Source organism: Balaenoptera ricei, chromosome 7 (assembly GCF_028023285.1).
Source record: "Balaenoptera ricei isolate mBalRic1 chromosome 7, mBalRic1.hap2, whole genome shotgun sequence".
In the NCBI taxonomy this organism is placed as follows: Eukaryota; Metazoa; Chordata; class Mammalia; order Artiodactyla; family Balaenopteridae; genus Balaenoptera; species Balaenoptera ricei.
In genome coordinates this window covers 23,412,203-23,424,208 of record NC_082645.1, presented here as the reverse complement: position 1 = coordinate 23,424,208, position 12,006 = coordinate 23,412,203, and positions in this window count along the sequence as shown.

The following is a 12,006-nucleotide window of genomic DNA, read 5'->3' as shown; positions in this document are numbered from 1 at the left end:
CCCTATCAGCTCACAGCAGTCAGAATGGCCATTAGGAAAAATGCTGCAAAAAATAAACGGTGAAGGGAGTGTGGAGAAATGCGTACCCTCGGTTGTAAGGGGGGGCATGTAAAGAGCCACTAATGAAAACACAATGTAGGTGCTTTGAAAAGGGAAACATTGAACTACCAGTCCATCAATCACAACCACTGCTTGGCCTATCACCTGAGAAAATGAGAATCAAAAAGTCACAGGCTGGGAAACCTGTATGCCAGCAATATTTACCATAGCCAGCACTTGGAAGAAATGAAAATGTCCATCAACCGAGGAATGCACCAAGAAGAAGTGGTCCACGTACACAATGGAATATTACTCTAATAATAAATATAAATTAAATTTAAAAACAAACAAAAGCAAGGAGACATCAACATTTGTGGGTTTATCCGGGCACATTGCACTCTAATTTATAACCGAAAAACACCACTGGCCGGTAGGACTGTTTCCCTAGTGCCAGCAAGGGGAACGTAGAAAGGCTGTCGCTCTCTGGCCGTTACCTGCAAAAGCAGGTTTAAAGCCTGAGCTAATGGTCACTTCATATGAACAAGTACTGCAGGGCTGTAAATGAAACCTGCCCTCAAAATGTCTTGAGGGAGATAATGGCCAAAATATTTCAAATGGTGACACATACTTTAAGAAAACACTTTGAAGAAATAAGCTCTCATCACAGCTGGAAAAATAAAAAGGACATGTCTTACAGCTCAATTTCAACGCATTATGAGACACATGCAAATTCAACCACAAAGAGGTATCAGCTCACACCACTCAGAATAACCATCAGCAAAAACTACAAAGAATAAATGCTGAAGGTGCTGGGAAGAAATGCATACCCTCCGCTTTAAGTGGGACGTAACCTGGAAAGAGCCACTAAAGAGAACGGAATAGAGGTGCCTTTAAAAGGTAAACATTGAGCTACCATATGATCCAGCAGACCTATTCCTGGACCTATAACCTAAGAAGACAGAATTGGAAGGACACAGGTACGCAAATCTGCATTGCATAGTATAACAATCGCCAAGATATGGAAGTAACCAAAAAGTCCAACGACAGATGGGTGGACAATGAAGAACTGCTACATGTACAGATGGAATATGAGCTAGTGAAAAAATGAAACAATGCCATTTGCAGCACCATAGATGAGTCTAGAAGTAATCACGCAACTTGCTGTAAGTGAGAAAGCGAAAGACACATATCCTATCATATCACATATAGGTGTTACCTAAAAAATGATACAAACAAAGGTATTTCCACAGAGAAACACTATCATAGATTCATTAAAAAAACTTATGGTTCACCAAATGGAAAGGTGTGAGGATTGGATACATTACCGTATAGAGGTTAACAGAGTGATACAAACATATGTGAAATATATAACCACCAAAGACCTACGCAATACCAAGAGAAGACTACTCAACATTGTGTCGTAACCTACATGGGAAAAGGATCCGAAGAAAAATAGATATATGTCTATGTGTGAAAGAACCACATCTTGCACACCTAGAACAAACAAAACATTGTAATCAAGTTTGCTGTGATAAGAAATAAAAATTAAGTTAAAGATACCAACAAGAAGTAATGAGACATAAACTTAAAGGGCTTTTTCCTCGCACATTCCATTCTAATTTACAACCTAGAACACCACTTCCAGTAAGGCTCTGTTGCCCTAGTAACCAGATTTGGTAAAGGAGAAATGCTGCCGCCTTGTGGCCGATTCCCGCAACAGCAGCTTTTAACCCACAGCTAATGGTCACTTACCATTCACAAGGACTCAGGGCTGTAAAGGACACCTGCCCTCAAAATTGTGCTGAGGTAGGGAATGGATAAAAGAAATTCAAAACAGGCAAAATGTTCACGAAGCTCGTATGAAGAGGTAAGTTGTACTCACTCTCTTTTTAAAGAAAGGAAAATGGATAAAAGCTCAACCTCAGGAAGTATTAGACTCATGCAATCTAATCTACAAAAAGTTTTCAACTCACACCCGTCGACTGACCATTGGCAAAAAGTCTACAAACAATCAATGCTGAAGAGGTTTTAGAGAACTGTGTACCCTCTAGCTGCTGGTGAGATGTAAAAGGGTTAAACGCTAATAATGAGAACAGAAAGGAGCTGCGTTGAAAAGGAAAAATTGAGGTACCATTCAATCCAGCAGGCGCACCAATGGGCCTCTCACCTGAGAAGACCAGAATGAAGAAGACCCGGGCTGCAAAAGCTGCACTGCAGCCTTATTCACAATAGACAAGACAGTGAAGCAACCAAAATGTCCATCAACAGATGAAAGGAAAAAGAAGAAGCGGTCCATGTACACAATGAATACTAGCCATGGAAAACAATGAAACACTGCTCTTTGAGACACCATAGATGATCTTGGAGATAATCACAGAACATGAGGTAAGTCGGAAAGCAAAAGTCCTATATCCTATGATATCACTTATACGCGTTCTCTAATAACTGACACAAATGAACATATTTCCACTGAGAAAGTCAATCACAGACTTATTAAAAAAAACTATGCTTATCTACAAGGAAAGGTGGGGGGAATGGATACATGAAGATTAGCGTTACCATATGTATACAAATACATATTATATACATATATCAAAAAGACCGACCATATAGCAAGGAAGGTTTACGGAACACTGTGTAACAATTTACACGGGAAGAGGATCTCTACATAAATAGGTATATAGAATATGTAGATGAACCAGAGTATGTACACCTTGGACAAGCAACATTCTAACCATTACCCCAATTGAAAAAATTAAACCAACCAACTAGGAGTAATGAGACATAAACTTATGGGGGGTTCTCCTGGCACATTCCATTCAAATTTACAACCTAGGCAAACGACTTCCAGAACGGCTCTGCTGCCCTAGTACCCAGATTTGGGAATGGAGAAATGCTGCATCCTTGTGGCCGTTTCCCACAACAGCAGCTTTAAACCCACTGCAAAAGGTCACTAAATATTCACCAATTGCAGGTCTGTAAATGACACCTGCCCTCCAAAAAATACTGAGGTCGAAAATCGACCAAAATATTCTAGAGTGCAACCTTCCAAAAAGAAAATTTGAAGAGGTATATTGTACTCACACTTTTTTTTCTTTTTTCTTTTAACAGAAAAGGAAAAGGCGTGGAAAAAGGATGAATTGTAGGAATTTTTACAGACATGTAAACCCAAATTACAAAAACCTATCAGCTCACACCAGTCAGAATGGCCATCAACAAAAATGCTGCAAACAAGAAATGCTGACGTGATTGTGGAGAAATGCGTACCCTCGATTCTAAGGGGGACGTGGTAAGAGCCACTAATGAAAGCACAATTGAGGTGCCTTGAAAAGGTAAACGTTGAGCTACCATACCAGTCAATCAATCATACCCACTGCTGGGTCTATCACCTGAGAAAATGAAAATCAAAAATCGCAGGCTGGCAATCCTGCACTCCAGCAATATTTACCATAGGCAACACTTGGAAGCAACGAAAATGTCCATCAACAGAGGAATGCACCAAGAAGAAGTGGTCCATGTACACAATGGAATATTAGCCATGGAAAACATTGAAGCACTGCTCTTTGAGGCACCATAGATGAGCCTGGAGATAATCACAAAACATGAAGGAGGTCGGAAAGCAAAAGACCTATATCTTATATTATCACTTATGGCATTATCTAATAACTGACACAGATGAACATATTTCCAAAGAGAAAGACACTCACAGGCGTAGAAAACAAACTATGCTCATCTAAAAGGAAAGGAGGGGGGAAATTGAGAAATGAAGATTAGTGTTACTATACATATTCAAATACATATTATATACATGTATCAAAAAGATCGAACATATAGCAAGGGAGGTCGACGGAACACTGTAATATTTTATATGGGAAGAGGATCTGTACATTAATAGACATACATAATGTCCAAATGAACTAGATTGTGTACACCTAGGACAAACACTATTCTAAACTTTACCCAGATTTAAAAAATTTTAAAAACCAAGAAGAAGTAATGAGACATAAACTTATGGGGATTTCTCCAGGCAAATTCCATTCTAATTTACAACCTGGACAATGACTTCCAGAAAGGCTCTGCTGCCCTAGAACCCAGATTGGGGAATGGAGAAATGCTACCTCCTTGTGGACGTATCCCACAACAGCAGCTTTGAACTCACTGCAAAAGGTCACTAAATTTTCACCAACTTGCAGTTCTGTAAATTGCGCCTGCCCTCCAGAAAATTTCTGGGGTCAAAAATCGACCAAAAAATTCAGAAGAGGGCAACCTTCGAAGAAGACAATTTCAAGAGCTGTGTTGTACTCACGGTTTTTTCTTTTAAGAGAAAAGAAAAAGGCATAGGAATATGATGAATTTTAAAAATTTTCATGACATGCATACCCATATTACAAAACCCTATCAGCTCACAGCAGTCAGAATGGCCATTAGGAAAAATGCTGCAAAAAATAAACGGTGAAGGGAGTGTGGAGAAATGCGTACCCTCGGTTGTAAGGGGGGGCATGTAAAGAGCCACTAATGAAAACACAATGTAGGTGCTTTGAAAAGGGAAACATTGAACTACCAGTCCATCAATCACAACCACTGCTTGGCCTATCACCTGAGAAAATGAGAATCAAAAAGTCACAGGCTGGGAAACCTGTATGCCAGCAATATTTACCATAGCCAGCACTTGGAAGAAATGAAAATGTCCATCAACCGAGGAATGCACCAAGAAGAAGTGGTCCACGTACACAATGGAATATTACTCTAATAATAAATATAAATTAAATTTAAAAACAAACAAAAGCAAGGAGACATCAACATTTGTGGGTTTATCCGGGCACATTGCACTCTAATTTATAACCGAAAAACACCACTGGCCGGTAGGACTGTTTCCCTAGTGCCAGCAAGGGGAACGTAGAAAGGCTGTCGCTCTCTGGCCGTTACCTGCAAAAGCAGGTTTAAAGCCTGAGCTAATGGTCACTTCATATGAACAAGTACTGCAGGGCTGTAAATGAAACCTGCCCTCAAAATGTCTTGAGGGAGATAATGGCCAAAATATTTCAAATGGTGACACATACTTTAAGAAAACACTTTGAAGAAATAAGCTCTCATCACAGCTGGAAAAATAAAAAGGACATGTCTTACAGCTCAATTTCAACGCATTATGAGACACATGCAAATTCAACCACAAAGAGGTATCAGCTCACACCACTCAGAATAACCATCAGCAAAAACTACAAAGAATAAATGCTGAAGGTGCTGGGAAGAAATGCATACCCTCCGCTTTAAGTGGGACATAACCTGGAAAGAGCCACTAAAGAGAACGGAATAGAGGTGCCTTTAAAAGGTAAACATTGAGCTACCATATGATCCAGCAGACCTATTCCTGGACCTATAACCTAAGAAGACAGAATTGGAAGGACACAGGTACGCAAATCTGCATTGCATAGTATAACAATCGCCAAGATATGGAAGTAACCAAAAAGTCCAACGACAGATGGGTGGACAATGAAGAACTGCTACATGTACAGATGGAATATGAGCTAGTGAAAAAATGAAACAATGCCATTTGCAGCACCATAGATGAGTCTAGAAGTAATCACGCAACTTGCTGTAAGTGAGAAAGCGAAAGACACATATCCTATCATATCACATATAGGTGTTACCTAAAAAATGATACAAACAAAGGTATTTCCACAGAGAAACACTATCATAGATTCATTAAAAAAACTTATGGTTCACCAAATGGAAAGGTGTGAGGATTGGATACATTACCGTATAGAGGTTAACAGAGTGATACAAACATATGTGAAATATATAACCACCAAAGACCTACGCAATACCAAGAGAAGACTACTCAACATTGTGTCGTAACCTACATGGGAAAAGGATCCGAAGAAAAATAGATATATGTCTATGTGTGAAAGAACCACATCTTGCACACCTAGAACAAACAAAACATTGTAATCAAGTTTGCTGTGATAAGAAATAAAAATTAAGTTAAAGATACCAACAAGAAGTAATGAGACATAAACTTAAAGGGCTTTTTCCTCGCACATTCCATTCTAATTTACAACCTAGAACACCACTTCCAGTAAGGCTCTGTTGCCCTAGTAACCAGATTTGGTAAAGGAGAAATGCTGCCGCCTTGTGGCCGATTCCCGCAACAGCAGCTTTTAACCCACAGCTAATGGTCACTTACCATTCACAAGGACTCAGGGCTGTAAAGGACACCTGCCCTCAAAATTGTGCTGAGGTAGGGAATGGATAAAAGAAATTCAAAACAGGCAAAATGTTCACGAAGCTCGTATGAAGAGGTAAGTTGTACTCACTCTCTTTTTAAAGAAAGGAAAATGGATAAAAGCTCAACCTCAGGAAGTATTAGACTCATGCAATCTAATCTACAAAAAGTTTTCAACTCACACCCGTCGACTGACCATTGGCAAAAAGTCTACAAACAATCAATGCTGAAGAGGTTTTAGAGAACTGTGTACCCTCTAGCTGCTGGTGAGATGTAAAAGGGTTAAACGCTAATAATGAGAACAGAAAGGAGCTGCGTTGAAAAGGAAAAATTGAGGTACCATTCAATCCAGCAGGCGCACCAATGGGCCTCTCACCTGAGAAGACCAGAATGAAGAAGACCCGGGCTGCAAAAGCTGCACTGCAGCCTTATTCACAATAGACAAGACAGTGAAGCAACCAAAATGTCCATCAACAGATGAAAGGAAAAAGAAGAAGCGGTCCATGTACACAATGAATACTAGCCATGGAAAACAATGAAACACTGCTCTTTGAGACACCATAGATGATCTTGGAGATAATCACAGAACATGAGGTAAGTCGGAAAGCAAAAGTCCTATATCCTATGATATCACTTATACGCGTTCTCTAATAACTGACACAAATGAACATATTTCCACTGAGAAAGTCAATCACAGACTTATTAAAAAAAACTATGCTTATCTACAAGGAAAGGTGGGGGGAATGGATACATGAAGATTAGCGTTACCATATGTATACAAATACATATTATATACATATATCAAAAAGACCGACCATATAGCAAGGAAGGTTTACGGAACACTGTGTAACAATTTACACGGGAAGAGGATCTCTACATAAATAGGTATATAGAATATGTAGATGAACCAGAGTATGTACACCTTGGACAAGCAACATTCTAACCATTACCCCAATTGAAAAAATTAAACCAACCAACTAGGAGTAATGAGACATAAACTTATGGGGGGTTCTCCTGGCACATTCCATTCAAATTTACAACCTAGGCAAACGACTTCCAGAACGGCTCTGCTGCCCTAGTACCCAGATTTGGGAATGGAGAAATGCTGCATCCTTGTGGCCGTTTCCCACAACAGCAGCTTTAAACCCACTGCAAAAGGTCACTAAATATTCACCAATTGCAGGTCTGTAAATGACACCTGCCCTCCAAAAAATACTGAGGTCGAAAATCGACCAAAATATTCTAGAGTGCAACCTTCCAAAAAGAAAATTTGAAGAGGTATATTGTACTCACACTTTTTTTTCTTTTTTCTTTTAACAGAAAAGGAAAAGGCGTGGAAAAAGGATGAATTGTAGGAATTTTTACAGACATGTAAACCCAAATTACAAAAACCTATCAGCTCACACCAGTCAGAATGGCCATCAACAAAAATGCTGCAAACAAGAAATGCTGACGTGATTGTGGAGAAATGCGTACCCTCGATTCTAAGGGGGACGTGGTAAGAGCCACTAATGAAAGCACAATTGAGGTGCCTTGAAAAGGTAAACGTTGAGCTACCATACCAGTCAATCAATCATACCCACTGCTGGGTCTATCACCTGAGAAAATGAAAATCAAAAATCGCAGGCTGGCAATCCTGCACTCCAGCAATATTTACCATAGGCAACACTTGGAAGCAACGAAAATGTCCATCAACAGAGGAATGCACCAAGAAGAAGTGGTCCATGTACACAATGGAATATTAGCCATGGAAAACATTGAAGCACTGCTCTTTGAGGCACCATAGATGAGCCTGGAGATAATCACAAAACATGAAGGAGGTCGGAAAGCAAAAGACCTATATCTTATATTATCACTTATGGCATTATCTAATAACTGACACAGATGAACATATTTCCAAAGAGAAAGACACTCACAGGCGTAGAAAACAAACTATGCTCATCTAAAAGGAAAGGAGGGGGGAAATTGAGAAATGAAGATTAGTGTTACTATACATATTCAAATACATATTATATACATGTATCAAAAAGATCGAACATATAGCAAGGGAGGTCGACGGAACACTGTAATATTTTATATGGGAAGAGGATCTGTACATTAATAGACATACATAATGTCCAAATGAACTAGATTGTGTACACCTAGGACAAACACTATTCTAAACTTTACCCAGATTTAAAAAATTTTAAAAACCAAGAAGAAGTAATGAGACATAAACTTATGGGGATTTCTCCAGGCAAATTCCATTCTAATTTACAACCTGGACAATGACTTCCAGAAAGGCTCTGCTGCCCTAGAACCCAGATTGGGGAATGGAGAAATGCTACCTCCTTGTGGACGTATCCCACAACAGCAGCTTTGAACTCACTGCAAAAGGTCACTAAATTTTCACCAACTTGCAGTTCTGTAAATTGCGCCTGCCCTCCAGAAAATTTCTGGGGTCAAAAATCGACCAAAAAATTCAGAAGAGGGCAACCTTCGAAGAAGACAATTTCAAGAGCTGTGTTGTACTCACGGTTTTTTCTTTTAAGAGAAAAGAAAAAGGCATAGGAATATGATGAATTTTAAAAATTTTCATGACATGCATACCCATATTACAAAACCCTATCAGCTCACAGCAGTCAGAATGGCCATTAGGAAAAATGCTGCAAAAAATAAACGGTGAAGGGAGTGTGGAGAAATGCGTACCCTCGGTTGTAAGGGGGGGCATGTAAAGAGCCACTAATGAAAACACAATGTAGGTGCTTTGAAAAGGGAAACATTGAACTACCAGTCCATCAATCACAACCACTGCTTGGCCTATCACCTGAGAAAATGAGAATCAAAAAGTCACAGGCTGGGAAACCTGTATGCCAGCAATATTTACCATAGCCAGCACTTGGAAGAAATGAAAATGTCCATCAACCGAGGAATGCACCAAGAAGAAGTGGTCCACGTACACAATGGAATATTACTCTAATAATAAATATAAATTAAATTTAAAAACAAACAAAAGCAAGGAGACATCAACATTTGTGGGTTTATCCGGGCACATTGCACTCTAATTTATAACCGAAAAACACCACTGGCCGGTAGGACTGTTTCCCTAGTGCCAGCAAGGGGAACGTAGAAAGGCTGTCGCTCTCTGGCCGTTACCTGCAAAAGCAGGTTTAAAGCCTGAGCTAATGGTCACTTCATATGAACAAGTACTGCAGGGCTGTAAATGAAACCTGCCCTCAAAATGTCTTGAGGGAGATAATGGCCAAAATATTTCAAATGGTGACACATACTTTAAGAAAACACTTTGAAGAAATAAGCTCTCATCACAGCTGGAAAAATAAAAAGGACATGTCTTACAGCTCAATTTCAACGCATTATGAGACACATGCAAATTCAACCACAAAGAGGTATCAGCTCACACCACTCAGAATAACCATCAGCAAAAACTACAAAGAATAAATGCTGAAGGTGCTGGGAAGAAATGCATACCCTCCGCTTTAAGTGGGACGTAACCTGGAAAGAGCCACTAAAGAGAACGGAATAGAGGTGCCTTTAAAAGGTAAACATTGAGCTACCATATGATCCAGCAGACCTATTCCTGGACCTATAACCTAAGAAGACAGAATTGGAAGGACACAGGTACGCAAATCTGCATTGCATAGTATAACAATCGCCAAGATATGGAAGTAACCAAAAAGTCCAACGACAGATGGGTGGACAATGAAGAACTGCTACATGTACAGATGGAATATGAGCTAGTGAAAAAATGAAACAATGCCATTTGCAGCACCATAGATGAGTCTAGAAGTAATCACGCAACTTGCTGTAAGTGAGAAAGCGAAAGACACATATCCTATCATATCACATATAGGTGTTACCTAAAAAATGATACAAACAAAGGTATTTCCACAGAGAAACACTATCATAGATTCATTAAAAAAACTTATGGTTCACCAAATGGAAAGGTGTGAGGATTGGATACATTACCGTATAGAGGTTAACAGAGTGATACAAACATATGTGAAATATATAACCACCAAAGACCTACGCAATACCAAGAGAAGACTACTCAACATTGTGTCGTAACCTACATGGGAAAAGGATCCGAAGAAAAATAGATATATGTCTATGTGTGAAAGAACCACATCTTGCACACCTAGAACAAACAAAACATTGTAATCAAGTTTGCTGTGATAAGAAATAAAAATTAAGTTAAAGATACCAACAAGAAGTAATGAGACATAAACTTAAAGGGCTTTTTCCTCGCACATTCCATTCTAATTTACAACCTAGAACACCACTTCCAGTAAGGCTCTGTTGCCCTAGTAACCAGATTTGGTAAAGGAGAAATGCTGCCGCCTTGTGGCCGATTCCCGCAACAGCAGCTTTTAACCCACAGCTAATGGTCACTTACCATTCACAAGGACTCAGGGCTGTAAAGGACACCTGCCCTCAAAATTGTGCTGAGGTAGGGAATGGATAAAAGAAATTCAAAACAGGCAAAATGTTCACGAAGCTCGTATGAAGAGGTAAGTTGTACTCACTCTCTTTTTAAAGAAAGGAAAATGGATAAAAGCTCAACCTCAGGAAGTATTAGACTCATGCAATCTAATCTACAAAAAGTTTTCAACTCACACCCGTCGACTGACCATTGGCAAAAAGTCTACAAACAATCAATGCTGAAGAGGTTTTAGAGAACTGTGTACCCTCTAGCTGCTGGTGAGATGTAAAAGGGTTAAACGCTAATAATGAGAACAGAAAGGAGCTGCGTTGAAAAGGAAAAATTGAGGTACCATTCAATCCAGCAGGCGCACCAATGGGCCTCTCACCTGAGAAGACCAGAATGAAGAAGACCCGGGCTGCAAAAGCTGCACTGCAGCCTTATTCACAATAGACAAGACAGTGAAGCAACCAAAATGTCCATCAACAGATGAAAGGAAAAAGAAGAAGCTGTACACAATGAATACTAGCCATGGAAAACAATGAAACACTGCTCTTTGAGACACCATAGATGATCTTGGAGATAATCACAGAACATGAGGTAAGTCGGAAAGCAAAAGTCCTATATCCTATGATATCACTTATACGCGTTCTCTAATAACTGACACAAATGAACATATTTCCACTGAGAAAGTCAATCACAGACTTATTAAAAAAAACTATGCTTATCTACAAGGAAAGGTGGGGGGAATGGATACATGAAGATTAGCGTTACCATATGTATACAAATACATATTATATACATATATCAAAAAGACCGACCATATAGCAAGGAAGGTTTACGGAACACTGTGTAACAATTTACACGGGAAGAGGATCTCTACATAAATAGGTATATAGAATATGTAGATGAACCAGAGTATGTACACCTTGGACAAGCAACATTCTAACCATTACCCCAATTGAAAAAATTAAAACAACCAACTAGGAGTAATGAGACATAAACTTATGGGGGGTTCTCCTGGCACATTCCATTCAAATTTACAACCTAGGCAAACGACTTCCAGAACGGCTCTGCTGCCCTAGTACCCAGATTTGGGAATGGAGAAATGCTGCATCCTTGTGGCCGTTTCCCACAACAGCAGCTTTAAACCCACTGCAAAAGGTCACTAAATATTCACCAATTGCAGGTCTGTAAATGACACCTGCCCTCCAAAAAATACTGAGGTCGAAAATCGACCAAAATATTCTAGAGTGCAACCTTCCAAAAAGAAAATTTGAAGAGGTATATTGTACTCACACTTTTTTTTCTTTTTTCTTTTAAC